This window comes from Dendrobates tinctorius, unplaced genomic scaffold, assembly GCF_039654945.1.
Source record: "Dendrobates tinctorius isolate UK_male_01 unplaced genomic scaffold, ASM3965494v1 ptg000082l, whole genome shotgun sequence".
NCBI lineage: Eukaryota > Metazoa > Chordata > Amphibia > Anura > Dendrobatidae > Dendrobates > Dendrobates tinctorius.
Genome location: NW_027361750.1, coordinates 16,553,190 through 16,568,403, shown reverse-complemented (window position 1 = coordinate 16,568,403; position 15,214 = coordinate 16,553,190).

The window sequence follows — 15,214 nt, the reverse complement described above, 5'->3', positions numbered from 1 at the left end:
GCTCCACTTAGGCCTCTGGCTCCACTGTCTCTAGTATTTCCCCTGGCCTCAAACCCCGCCAGTGACAGCTCTGAAGTGGCGTCTGCACAATCCACACTTCTTTCTGTGTTACTTGGCCTCAGTCACGTCAGTTGATCCCCTGATGTGTGTCCGTCAAGGTCTCCTGCTCTGTCCACATTCCCATTACTAGTAGTGTGAATGAGGACAGAGCAGGAGACCTTGCCGGACACACATCAGGGGATCAACTGACGGGACTGAGGCCAAGTAACACAGGAACAAGTGTGGATTGTGCTGACGTCACTTCAGAGCTGTCACTGGCGGGGTTGGAGGCCAGGGGAAATACTAGAGACAGTGGAGCCAGAGGCCTAAGTGGAGCACGGTTACAATCAGTAGTAGTCTACAATCTCTATAAAACATGCTGCAAGTTGGCCTCAGCCAACTCCATGCCTCATCCTGGGCTCCAACAACGCCAGTTGGTGTTCAGAAGTGCCGTCTTCACAGAGAAAAACGCACTCGCTACTGTGTCTGTGGGGTTCAGTAATACCAGCTGTTCCCCTGCTGTGTAGATGGCAAAGTCTCCTGCTGCCTCCACATGCCAACCCTATCAGGCCTCAGCCTGCTCCATGCCTCATTCTGGACTCCAACAATGCCAGTTGGTGTTCAGAAGTGCCGTCTTCACAGAGAAACACACACTAGCTCCTGTGTTAGTGGGGTTCAGTAATGCCAGCTGTTCCCCTGCTGTGTAGATGGCAAAGTCTCCTGCTGCCTCCACATGCCAACCCTGTCAGGCCTCAGCCTGCTCCATGCCTCATCCTGGGCTCCAACAATGCCAGTTGGTGTTCAGAAGTGCCGTCTTAACAGAGAAACACACACTAGCTCCTGTGTTAGTGGGGTTCAGTAATGCCAGCTGTTCCCCTGCTGTGTAGATGGCAAAGTCTCCTGCTGCCTCCACATGCCAACCCTATCAGGCCTCAGCCTACTCCATACCTCATCCTGGGCTCCAACAATGCCAGTTGGTGTTCAGAAGTGCCGTCTTCACAGAGAAACACACACTAGCTCCTGTGTTAGTGGGGTTCAGTAATGCCAGCTGTTCCCCTGCTGTGTAGATGGCAAAGTCTCCTGCTGCCTCCACATGCCAACCCTATCAGGCCTCAGCCTGCTCCATGCCTCATCCTGGGCTCCAACAACGCCAGTTGGTGTTCAGAAGTGCCGTCTTCACAGAGAAACACACACTCGCTCCTGTGTTAGTGGGGTTCAGTAATGCCAGCTGTTCCCCTGCTGTGTAGATGGCAAAGTCTCCTGCTGCCTCCACATGCCAACCCTATCAGGCCTCAGCCTGCTCCATGCGTCATCCTGGGCTCCAACAACGCCAGTTGGTGTTCAGAAGTGCCGTCTTCACAGAGAAACACACACTAGCTCCTGTGTTAGTGGGGTTCAGTAATGCCAGCTGTTTCCCTGCTGTGTAGATGGCAAAGTCTCCTGCTGCCTCCACATGCCAACCCTATCAGGCCTCAGCCTGCTCCATGCCTCATCCTGGTCTCCAACAATGCCAGTTGGTGTTCAGAAGTGCCGTCTTCACAGAGAAACACACACTAGCTCCTGTGTTAGTGGGGTTCAGTAATGCCAGCTGTTCCCCTGCTGTGCGGATGGCAAAGTCTCCTGCTGCCTCCAACATCACACTACATGTTATTTTCCACTTGCTCCAAGTAGGCCTCAGCCTGCTCGGAGCATTGATCCTGGGCTTCATCACAGCCAGTTGTAGCTTGGAAGTGCCGTCCGCACAGATAGAAACACTCGCTCCTGTGTCTGTGGGGTTCAGTAACGCCAGCTGTTCCCCTGCTGTGCGGATGGCAAAGTCTACTGCTGCCTCCAACATCACACTACTACTGACTTTTAACCGTGGTCCACTTAGGCCTCTGGCTGTACTGTCTCTAGTATTTCCCCTGGCCTCCAACCCCGCCAGTCGCTGCTCTGATGTGCCGTCTGCAAATTCCACACTTGTTTCTGTGTTACCGGGGCTCAGTCACGTCAGTTGATCCCCTGATGTGTGTCCGGCAATGTCTCCTGCTCTGTCCCCATTCCCATTAATAGTTGTGGGAATGTGGACAGAGCAGGACACCTTGCCGGACACACATCAGGGGATCAACTGACGTGACTGAGCCCCAGTAACTCAGGAACAAGTGTGCATTGTGCAGACAACACTGCAGAGCAGCAACTGGCATGGTTGGAGCCAGGGGAAATACTAGAGACAGTTTAGCCAGAGGCCAAAGTGGAGCATGGTTACAATCAGTAGTTGTGCACAACCAATATAAAACTGGCTCCAAGTTGGCCTCAGCCTGCTGCATGATTGACCCCTGGGCTTCAACATCGCATGTTGCTGCTCAGAAGTGTGTTTGCCACAGGTACTCCCTCCTGCCCAGCCGGGTTCCAGCACCGTCAGCTGTTTCTCGGCAGAGCCTTTGTCCTAGGTGCCTCCTTCTTGGAATCCGAGTTCCAGCAACGTCTGCCGCTCCTTGGTAGTGCTTTTTAGCAGAGGTAACTCCTGCTTAGAAACTGTGTTCCAGCACCGTCAGCTGGTCCACGGTTGTGCCATTGGCTCTTGTTCCTTTTGCTGCCCCTCTGGGTTCCAGCACCGTCAGCTGGTTCTCGGCAGTGTCTTTGGCATGGGTACTCCCTCCTGCCCAGCCTGGTTACAGCACGCCTGCTGTTTCCGGGTAGTGTCAACATCACTTTGCCACTGATACGTTGTCCTGTTGTGTTGCGGTCGGGTTAGCTGAGTCTATGGTGCCCGCAGTTTCAGTGCCTACTATGTGGGCTGCGGGTTCTGGTAAAAAAGGCTGGTTCCATAGTGCCAATAGGACAAGCACCCCCTGTAGGACTGTGGGTTTCGGTAACTGCGGCCGGCTCGTGGCCTTGCAACTTTGTTTTTCATGGGTACCTTCTGCTACCCATCCGGGTTCCAGACACGTCAGCTGGTTCTCGGCAGTGCCTTTGGCTGAGGTGCCTCCTTCTCGGTATCCGAGTTCAAGCAACATCTGCGGGTCCTAGGTAGTGCTTTTTAGCACAGGTACCTCCTGCTTAGAAACCGTGTTCCAGCACCGTCAACTGGTCCACGGTTGTGCCATTGGCTCTTGTTCCTTCTGCTGCCACTCTGGGTTCCAGCACCGTCAGCTGGTTCTCGGCAGTGTCTTTGGCACGGGCACTCCCTCCTGCCCAGCCTGGTTACAGCACGCCTGCTGTTTCTGGGTAGTGTCAACGTCACTTTGCCACTGATACGTTGACCTGTCGTGTTGCGGTCGGGTTAGCCGAGTCTATGGTGCCTGCAGTTTCAGTGCTTCCTATGTGGACTGCGGGTTCTGGTAACAAAGGCTGGTTCCATAGTGCCAATAGGAAAAGCACCCCCTGTAGGACTGTGGGTTTCGGTAACTGCGGCCTGCTTGGGGACGCGACACTTTGTTAATCATGGGTACCTTCTGCTACCCATCCGGGTTCCTGCAACGTCAGCTGGTTCCCGGCAGAGACTTTGGCCTAGGTGCCTCCTTGTCGGTATCCGAGTTCCACCAACGTCTGCTGGTCCTTGGTAGTGCTTTGGAGCACAGGTACCTCCTGCTTTGTAACCGTGTTCCAGCACCGTCAGCTGTTCCACGGTTGTCCCATTGGCTCTTGTTCCTTCTGCTGCCCCTCCGGGTTCCAGCACCATCAGCTGGTCCTCGCTAGTTTCATTTGCTCTTGCAGCTTCTGCTACCCATCCGGGTTCCAGACACGTCAGCTGGTTCTCGGCAGTGCCTTTGGCCTAGGTGCCTCCTTGTCGGTGTCCGAGTTCCACCAATGTCTGCTGGTCCTTGGTAGTGCTTTGGAGTACAGGTACCTCCTGCTTAGTAACCGTGTTCCAGCACTGTCAACTGGTCCACGGTTGTGCCATTGGCTCTTGTTCATTCTGCTGCCACTCCGGGTTCCAGCACCGTCAGCTGGTTCTCGGCAGTGTCTTTGGCACGGGTACTCCCTCCTGCCCAGCCTGGTTACAGCACGCCTGCTGTTCCGGGTAGTGTCAACGTCACTTTGCCACTGATACGTTGTCCTGTCGTGTTGCGGTCGGGTTAGCCGAGTCTATGGTGCCTGCAGTTTCAGTGCTTCCTATATGGACTGCGGGTTCTGGTAACAAAGGCTGGTTCCATAGTGCCAATAGGAAAAGCACCCCCTGTAGGACTGTGGGTTTCGGTAACTGCGGCCTGCTTGCGGACGCGACACTTTGTTAATCATGGGTACCTTCTGCTACCCATCCGGGTTCCTGCAACGTCAGCTGGTTCCCGGCAGAGACTTTGTCCTAGGTGCCTCCTTGTCGGTATCCGAGTTCCACCAACGTCTGCTGGTCCTTGGTAGTGCTTTGGAGCACAGGTACCTCCTGCTTTGTAACCGTGTTCCAGCACCGTCAGCTGTTCCACGGTTGTCCCATTGGCTCTTGTTCCTTCTGTTGCCCCTCCGGGTTCCAGCACCATCAGCTGGTCTTCGCTAGTTTCATTTGCTCTTGCAGCTTCTGCTACCCATCCGGGTTCCAGACACGTCAGCTGGTTCTCGGCAGTGCCTTTGGCCTAGGTGCCTCCTTGTCGGTATCCGAGTTCCACCAATGTCTGCTGGTCCTTGGTAGTGCTTTGGAGTACAGGTACCTCCTGCTTAGTAACCGTGTTCCAGCACTGTCAACTGGTCCACGGTTGTGCCATTGGCTCTTGTTCATTCTGCTGCCACTCCGGGTTCCAGCACCGTCAGCTGGTTCTCGGCAGTGTCTTTGGCACGGGTACTCCCTCCTGCCCAGCCTGGTTACAGCACGCCTGCTGTTCCGGGTAGTGTCAACGTCACTTTGCCACTGATACGTTGTCCTGTCGTGTTGCGGTCGGGTTAGCCGAGTCTATGGTGCCTGCAGTTTCAGTGCTTCCTATATGGACTGCGGGTTCTGATAACAAAGGCTGGTTCCATAGTGCCAATAGGAAAACCACCCCCTGCAGGACTGTGGGTTTCGGTAACTGCGGCCTGGGTTGTGAGTTCATTCTCCCCTTCACCTTTGATGTCTGATGAACTCCCTCTGCTGGTGAAGAGAGGTAGTGAAATTGATTGAGATGGGAAGAACCTGTCATCTGAACAGGCGGAGTGTGATTGGACATCTGGAATTTCTGAGTGGATATAAGGCAGCCGACGCCCTGCAGGGCTGCTGGTGATCCTTTCTGCTCTGAGCTCTTGCATCCAGTTTAGTTCCTGTCTACTAAAAGCTAAGTTTTTTGCCCTGCTATTATTCCAGGAGATTTTGTCTGGTTTCCTTAGTGTTTGTATTCAGCCAGTCCTGGTTGGGACAGGTTGAATTCCATTTTTGTGTCTGATCAGTTGATCTCTTTGCTCTGTTTTCAGAATATACCTGAGTGCTGATATAGTGATTTCAGGGCCTTTTTCCCTATCAGACGGTTGGGACATTTTTGGTAGGGTTTTTTGCGGATTGCAGCCAGCATCTTTTCTGTCCTGTCCTATCTAGTTAGTTGGGCCCCATCGTTTGCTCAGCCTGTCTTTCTGTCTGTGTTTGTGTTTTCATCTGTTTTTCACCGACAATACATGTTGGGGGCTGCCTATTGCTTTGGGGTCTGTTCTGGGGCAGTTTAGATTTCCCCTTTCCTTCTTTAGGCTTATGTAGTTCTCCGGCTGTGACGAGGGGTCTAGGGCACCGTAGGAACCCCCTCATGGCTACTGTTAGTTGTGGTGTATAGGATCTGGGGTCTGCAATCCGATAGCTACCAACCTCTCCGGTTTTCTGGACTTAGCTTGTATGTTTGTTTTCTCCTCCTCCGGTGACTGGTTCATAACAGAATCACCAGCCATACCGCAGATTCTAGGGTACTCAATAGTAGGAAAGAATTGTAAAAAAAAAAGGTGTCAGAACTTTTTTTTTTTGTGTGTATATATTTTCCTCTATTTCTCTGAGGCCGTAGGGGGAATTTTTTCTCAGTGGAGATTAAGCAATTGTCTGATCGTGTGGAGCAGCTTACTGCTGAAGTTCGGGGAATTTCCGCCTATCTTGCTCATTCACATGTTGCTGAACCAAAGATCCCTACTCCTGATGTGTTTTTTGGGGATCGGTCTAAATTTCTGAATTTTAAGAATAATTGTAAATTATTTTTTACCTTGAAGCCTAACTCATCGGGAGCTCCGCGCAGCAGGTTAAAATTGTCATCTCTTTGCTGCGCGGCGATCCCCAGGATTGGGCGTTTTCTTTGAAACCTGATGATCCTATTCTAACTAATGTGGACGCATTTTTTCAGGCCTTGGGGTTGTTGTTTGATGAACCTAATGCTATTGATCAGGCTGAAAAGGCCCTGTTGGCATTGAGCCAGGGTCAGGATTCTGCAGAGTTGTACTGTCAAAAATTCCAAAAGTGGGCGGTCCTTACTACCTGGAATGATGGTGCCTTGGCAGCTCTCTTTCGGAAGGGTTTGTCAGAAACCGTAAAAGATACTATGGTGGGATTTCCTGTCCCCTCTTGTCTTGACGATTCTATGTCATTAGCCATTCAGGTTGATCGGCGTTTGCGTGAACGCAAAACTGCACGAGAAGTGTTGCCACCTGTTGAACAAATGTCTGAACCTATGCAATGTGATAGAGTTTTGTCAAGGGCGCAACGTCAGGAGTTCAGAAGGCGTAATAAGCTGTGTTTTTTCTTTGGAGATGCCTCTCATATTATTTCTGTCTGCCCTAAACGATAGAAACGTTTTGCACACACATTTGCTGTGGGTGGTGTTCAACCTAAGTTTCCTCTGGCAGTTACTCTGATCTGCTCCCTGTCCACATTTTCCGCTAAGGCTTTTGTGGACTCGGGAGCAGCTCTGAACCTGATGGACTTGGATTTTGCTAAACGTTGTGGGTTTCCTATGACACCTCTGCAGACGCCTATACCTTTGAGGGGTATTGATGCTACTCCTTTGGCGAAGAATAAACCTCAGTTTTGGACCCAGGTGGTAATGCGGGTCGCCCCAGACCATCAAGAAAATTGCAGATTTTTGGTGTTGCATAATTTGCATGATACCATTGTTCTGGGGTTTCCCTGGTTGCAAATCCATAATCCAGTTTTGGATTGGAAATCTGTGTCTGTGGTGAGTTGGGGTTGTCGGTGTGCCCTTAGTGACGCTCCTATTTTCTCCACCTCTCCCCAGTCGCATGATGTTCCTGACTATTTGGCTAATTTTTATGATATATTTAGTGAGAATGAGTCTGCGTCTTTGCCTCCTCATAGGAGTTATGACTGTGCAATTGAGCTGAGCCCTGGGTGTAAATTTCCCAAGGGTCGACTTTTCAATTTATCTGTACCCGAGCACGAGGCTATGCGATCCTATATTAAGGAGTCGTTGGAGAAGGGTCATATTAGACCATCCTCTTCACCCTTAGGTGCTAGTTTTTTTTTTGTGGCCAAGAAAGATGGTTCATTAAGGCCTTGTATTGACTATCGTTCCCTCAACAAAATTACTGTTAAATATCAGTATCCGTTACCCCTGATTTCTGATCTATTCTCCAGAGTTAAAGGTGCTCGCTGGTTTACCAAGCTTGACCTTTGCGGGGCGTATAATCTTATTCGCATTAAGCAGGGGGATGAATGGAAGACGGCATTTAATACTCCGGAGGGACATTTTGAGTACCTGGTGATGCCTTTTGGGCTCACTAATGCCCATTCTGTCTTCCAGTGCTTCATGAATGATATTTTCCGAGACTTTGTGGATAAATTTTTGATCATCTATCTGGATGATATTTTGATCTTTTCCAAGGATTTGGACTCTCATGTGGAACATGTTCGGACTGTGTTCCGGATTTTGAGGGAGAATTCCCTGTATGTCAAGGGATCGAAATGCCTTTTTTGTGTACAGAGGATTTCATTTTTGGGATTTATTTTGTCTCCGTCAACTATTGAAATGGATCCGGCCAAGGTACAGGCCATTTATGATTGGGTTCAGCCCACTTCTTTGAAGGCCCTCCAGAAGTTTTTGGGTTTTGCTAATTTTTATCGTAAATTTATAGCTAATTTTTCTGGTATTGCCAAACCATAGACTGATTTGACTAAGAAGCGGGCTGATGTGCTGAATTGGTCTCCGGAGGCTGTTTCTTCCTTTCAGGAGCTGAAGCGAAGGTTCACTTCTGCTCCGGTTTTGCAGCAACCTGATGTCTCACTCCTGTTTCAGGTAGAGGTGGACGCTTCTGAGATTGGTGCAGGAGCTGTTTTGTCCCAAAAAGATCCTGTAACGTCTAAAATGAATCCCTGTGCTTTCTTTTCCCGAAAGTTCTCCCCATCCGAACGTAACTATGATGTGGGGAATTGGGAACTGTTAGCCATGAAATGGGCATTTGAGGAGTGGAGACATTGGTTGGAGGGAGCTAAACATCAAGTCGTGGTCCTAACTGACCACAAGAATTTGATTTACCTGGAGTCGGCCAGACGCTTGAATCCTAGACAGGCTAGGTGGGCCTTGTTTATCACACGTTTTGATTTTGTGGTCTCTTTTCTTCCGGGCACTAAGAATGTCAAGGCAGACGCCCTCTCTAGGAGTTTCTTTGCTGATTCTCCTATTGTGACCAAGCCTGCTACCATTTTAGGTGAGGGGGTAGTTCTTTCTGCCATCTCGCACGATTTGAGACGTGTTCTGGAAGAGTTTCAGGAGGACAAACCTGAGCGCTGTCCCATTGGAAAATTGTATGTTCCTGACCAGTGGAGGAAGAGAGTGATGTCTGAGGTTCATTGCTCCGCATTGGCTGGTCATCCAGGTATTTTTGGTACTAGAGATTTGGTGAGTCGGTCTTTTTGGTGGCCCGCCTTGTCTCGTGATGTCAGGAATTTTGTGCAGTCCTGTGGGACTTGCTCCCGGTCTAAACCTTGTTCTCGCTCTAGTGGGTTGTTGATGCCTTTGCCGGTGCCCAGGAGGCCATGGACCCATATTTCAATGGATTTTATCTCTGATATGCCTGTCTCTCAGAGAATGACTGTTATTTGGGTGATTTGTGATAGATTCTCTAAGATGGTCCATCTTGTACCACTCCCTAAGTTGCCATCTTCCTCAGAGTTGGTGCCCTTGTTTTGGCAACAGGTGGTTCACTTGCACGGGATTCCTGAGAACATTGTATCTGACAGAGGAGTTCAGTTTGTTTCTAGATTTTGGAGGACTTTCTGTTCCAAGCTGGGAATTCAGTTGTCCTTCTCCTCTGCGTTTCACCCTCAGACCAATGGGCAGACGGAGAGAACAAACCAGACTTTGGAGTCGTATTTGAGATGTTTTATTTCTGCTAATCAGGATGATTGGGTTTCATTTTTGCCCTTGGCCGAATTTGCTTTAAATAATAGAGCTAGTTCTGCCACTTTGATGTCACCTTTTTTTTGTAACTTTGGGTTTCATCCTCGATTCTCTTCAGGGCAGGTGGAGTTTTCTGCCTGCCCAGGTGTTGACACTGTGGTGAAGAGAATGCACCAGATCTGGGACCAAGTGGTGGATAAGTTGTCTCTATCCTAGGAAAAGGCCCAGCTGTTTTCCAACCGGCATAGGACCGTTGGTCCCCGGTTTAAGGTGGGTGATATGGTTTGGTTGTCATCAAAGTATATCTCTATGAAGGTGGCTTCTCCAAAGTATAAACCTAGATTTATTGGACCTTACAAGATTTTGGAGATTCTTAAACCGGTCTCTTTTCGATTGGCTCTTCCTGTTACATTCAAGATCCATAACGTGTTTCATAAGTCTCTGTTAAAGAGGTTTGTTGAGCCAGTGGTTCCTGTGGTGGCACCTCCTGACCCTGTATTGGTGGAAGGTAATGTGGAATATGAGGTTGAGAAAATACTGGATTCTTGTCTGGCTAGACGGAGACTCCAGTATTTGGTTAAATGGAAGGTTCATGGCCAGGAGGATAATTCTTGGGTCCCTGCATCCGATATTCATGCCGAAAGATTGGTTCGTGCTTTTCATCGGGCCCATCCTGATCGCCCTGGTGACGTGGCTCAGGGTTCGGTGACCCCTCCTCAAGGGGGAGGTACTGTTGTGAGTTCATTCTCCCCTTCACCTTTGAGGTCTGATGAACTCCCTCTGCTGGTGAAGAGAGGTAGTGAAATTGATTGGGATGGGAAGAACCTGTCATCTGAACAGGCGGAGTGTGATTGGACATCTGGAATTTCTGAGTGGATATAAGGCAGCCGACGCCCTGCAGGGCTGCTGGTGATCCTTTCTGCTCTGAGCTCTTGCATCCAGTTTATTTCCTGTCTACTAAAAGCTAAGTTTTTTGCCCTGCTATTATTCCATGAGATTTTGTCTGGTTTCCTTCGTGTTTGTATTCAGCCAGTCCTGGTTGCGACTGGCTGAATTCCATTTTTGTGTCTGATCAGTTGATCTCTTTGCTCTGTTTTCAGAATATACCTGAGTGCTGATATAGTGATTTTGAAGTCTAGCGACTTCAGGGCCTTTTTCCCTATCAGACGGTTGGGACATTTTTGGTAGGGTTTTTTGCGGATTGCAGCCAGCATCTTTTCTGTCCTGTCCTATCTAGTTAGTTGGGCCCCATCGTTTGCTCAGCCTGTCTTTCTGTCTGTGTTTGTGTTTTCATCTGTTTTTCACCGACAATACATGTTGGGGGCTGCCTATTGCTTTGGGGTCTGCTCTGGGGCTGTTTAGATTTCCCCTTTCCTTCTTTAGGCTTATGTAGTTCTCCGGCTGTGACGAGGGGTCTAGGGCACCGTAGGAACCCCCCATGGCTACTGTTAGTTGTGGTGTATAGGATCAGGGGTCTGCAATCCGATAGCTACCAACCTCTCCGGTTTTCTGGACTTAGCTTGTATTTTTGTTTTCTCCTCCTCCGGTGACTCATTCATAACAGGCCTGCTCGCGGACGCGACACTTTGTTAATCATGGGTACCTTCTGCTACCCATCCGGGTTCCAGCAACGTCAGCTAGTTCCCGGCAGAGCCTTTGGCCTTGGTGCCTCCTTGTCGATATCCGAGTTCCATCAACGTCTGCTGGTCCTTGTTAGTGCTTTGGAGCACAGGTACCTCCTGCTTAGTAACCGTGTTCCAGCACCATCAGCTGGTCCACGATTATGCCATTGGCTCTTGTTCATTCTGCTGCCCCTCCGGGTTCCAGCACCGTCAGCTGGTTCTCGGCAGTGTCTTTGGCACGGGTATTCCCTCCTGCCCAGCCTGGTTACAGCACGCCTGCTGTTTCCGGGTAGTGTCAACGTCACTTTGCCACTGATACGTTGTCCTGTCGTGTTGCGGTCGGGTTAGCCGAGTCTATGGTGCCTGCAGTTTCAGTGCTTCCTATGTAGACTGCGGGTTCTGATAACAAAGGCTGGTTCCATAGTGCCAATAGGAAAAGCACCCCCTGTAGGACTGTTGGTTTCGGTAACTGCAGCCTGCTCGCGGACGCGACACTTTGTTAATCATGGGTGCCTTCTGCTACCCATCCGGGTTCCAGCAACGTCAGCTGGTTCCCGGCAGAGCCTTTGGCCTAGGTGCCTCCTTGTCGGTATCCGAGTTCCACCAATGTCTGCTGGTCCTTGGTAGTGCTTTGGAGCACAGGTACCTCCTGCTTTGTAACCGTGTTCCAGCACCGTCAGCTGTTCCACGGTTGTCCCATTGGCTCTTGTCCCTTCTGCTGCCCCTCTGGGTTCCAGCACCGTCAGCTGGTCCTCGCTAGTTTCATTTGCTCTTGCAGCTTCTGCTACCCATCCGGGTTCCTGCACCGTCAGCTGGTTCTCGGCAGTGCCTTTGGCCTAGGTGGCTACTTGTCGGTATCCTAGTTCCACCAACGTCTGCTGGTCCTTGGTAGTGCTTTGGAGCACAGGTACCTCCTGCTTAGTAACCGTGTTCCAGCACTGTCAGCTGGTCCACGGTTGTGCCATTGGCTCTTGTTCATTCTGCTGCCACTCCGGGTTCCAGTACCATCAGCTGGTTCTCGCCAGTTCCTCAGCCTTCTTGTAACTTCTGCTACTTTTCAAAGTTCAAGCTTGTGGAAATGGTTTTTGATTCTCACTCTGGATCTCCCTGACAATGACCCTGAAGATGACGACCCTGAAGACCACACAGAAGAATACCTAAAAGATGACCCTGAAGAAGATGACCAAGAGGACAAAGAACAAGAAGACAACCACCAAGATGCAGAACAACAAGAGACAGAAGACCAAGAAACATAAAAACCAAAAGCAGAAGAACATTAATCATAAGACTAAAAATCTGAGCAAACGAGATTATCAAATTTATAAGCAGAAGAAGACTAAGCAGTGTATGGGGGTGAGTCCGTTCCTCCTCGTGGTGCCCCTGGAAAAGGCCTGCTGCTGCAGGCCAAACTGAACGCGGACAAATCCTGTTGTAAATCTTTTGTGACAGACTGAACGGAAGGTGTAATCTTCAAACTTTTATAGATAACAACTACAGGAATGCCTGACACAAATAAGAATATGATGAAGAAGAATAGGAAGAAGATGAAGAAGTAGAATATGAAGAAGAAGAAGAAGAAGAAGAAGAAGGAGAAGGAGAAGAAGAAGAAGAAGAAGGAGAAGAAGGAGAAGAATATGAAGAAGAATAGAAGAAGAAGAAGAAGAAGAAGAAGAAGAAGAAGAAGAAGAAGAAGAATAGAAGAAGAAGAAGAAGATACTGCTGCTGCTGAGGATCATGAAGGAGAAAGTGTGGGACAAGTAAAAAAGAAGGTGAAGACCATGGAAGTAGTGAAACATACATATCTGACAAAAAATTAAAGACTTTAACATAGTCAATATCTCTGTAACTACGAACGTCTTTAAAAAAAAAAAAAAATCCTGCTATTCCATTTGATTGGGCCAAACCTCTATGGCTTTAATGTCTCCTACACCTCCCACAATACATTCTACATTATTATTAGTTGTTTTTCTTCATGTAGAATTAACCGACAGGGAAAGAAAGGGTTTTTTTTTAATTCCCATATTTCTGTTCCATTAACTTGAATGGGACTTCCGGGATCGGAATCGTCGATACCCGATACTTTTTTTAGATCGGCCGATCCATTCCGATCCCATATTTTTCAGTATCGGGTGGTATCGCTCAACACTAGTCACGGGGGGACAGTATGAAAAGAACTGGAGTCTGAAACTGCACAGTCAGCATGCGCAGGGGAGGGCAGGCTCTGTGTCTGGCCTGTGTGAGCGGAGACAGAATCAACCTCCTTCCTCTTGGTAAGCTGTCTTCCTGCCAAAAGCCACAGCTTCACGTGCTCTCCTATTTTTATGTCTCCCCCCCTGTAGTCAGGTGCCAAGGTCTGCTCCGATCAGGAAAACCTTCCCCTCGATGGTTCCAGCCCAGACACACAAGAAGCTGCCCCAGCCCGGTCCATCTCCCTACATTAGCACCTCTCTTATCTCCTATCAATTGAAATTCTGCATAATTCACAGACTATTACACTCATCTTCTTCACTGCTGCATCTGTACAAAACACATCGTCTGTATCATTTGGCCAATGTTTTATGGCTTTCTGTACCTATCTCTATTGCTAAGCCGTATGCTCTGATGTCCTCTCACTATTCAGAATCAATCTAAAATGGCTGTTGAAAATCCTGCCTTGGCTTTTAACTAAGCTATCGTAGACCATTCTGGTGGCTGTGTTTCACAATGTGATGATATAACTGTGCCCAAGGTCTCTGTATGACGCAATCTTCTGTGATATCATATGTAAAATGTTGGCAGGCTTTTTTTTTTTTTTTCTTTTTTTTTTTTTACAATTTGCACCAATCGAATCACAAAATTTGTCAGGTCAAACGAATATCATACTTGTAATAACATAGCTGTGTCTATATGATTACCACAGAGATCCTCCACCACTCCAATGGGGTCCTGCTGCAAAGATTTTCAGTCTGAAAGATTCACACGCTTCCGGAAGAAGCAGGGCAAAACATGCGTCGGGCTGGAAGGATGCGGTGCTATACTTGTCTACTAGGCTCACAGTTTACTTAGACCAACAAGTAATGCCTTGTACCTATATCATCTTACTTGCTGGCAGAAATTTTGACACTGGGACTACATTACACAAAGGCTTCTATGCAGAGGAGTAGCTAGGATTTTGATTCAGGGGGGGCGAAACTTCTGAGTGGGCCCCTAACCAGGTAACCTTGATTACAACTCAGTGACGCACCGTCATAGTGGATGTAGGAGAACCTCAGCAGATGACTGCACTGTTACTGAAAATAATCTCTATATAAAGACCAATATTGATATTACCGCCATATGGTCAATGGTAGATACCAGTCCTACAGAACATATAAGTGATTACAGCAGAGTTACAGATAGTGACATACCGCCGACATTCTTTCTGATGGAATCGTTCACTTTTCATGTCTTTTCCATCTGGCCCAGACCGACAATGACAATTCTCCAGCCAGGACTTAGCTACAGAGAATACAAGAAAGACACGTTTCACTTCTCATATTCCAGCCCCATCACCATGTATCCCCAACCTGCACAAACCCCTCATCCTACTGATACCCCAATACTGAGCCACTGCTGCCGTATGTGTCCCTATTTCTGCACCTGCTGGGTGGTTCTCTGTGCCCTTTTAAATTCTAAAGCAACTCTCCATAATATAGTGATGCTGGGTACAAGTGCTCTAGAAAACAGTGGCCACATTTTGCCCCCTAGAAAGTAATAATGCCCTGTGTGCGCCCCTTTGACAGTCACAGTTACCCGAGTTCCCCTATAACAATAAGTGCTCACTTTACATTTAATAAAGTCCACAGTCCCCCCTATACAGCTCCCCTATATACAGTATGATGTGCTCTTATACACAGTATAATGCCCCCTCACTGTATATTCTTACCCATTAATATCCCCCAAACTTTTTGATGGCTCCAGCACTGTATGATGGCCCCGTCACTGTAATCCCCACACTGTATGATGGCCCCCTCACTGTAATCTCCACACTGTATGATGGCACCCTACATAGCATAATACACCAGATAGTCCTCAATATAGTATAATGCAGCCCCCATAGGCAGTGTCTACAATATAATGCAGCCCCCCATCGTCAGACTCTATAGTATAATAGTATAATGCAGCCCCCCATAAGCAGACTGTAATGTAAGGCAGTACCCTCCCATAGGCAAACTGTAATATAAGGCAGCACCCCCCATAGGCAGACTATAATGTAAGGCAGCACCCCCCATAGGCAGAATGTAAGGTAAGGCAGCAAACCCCCCA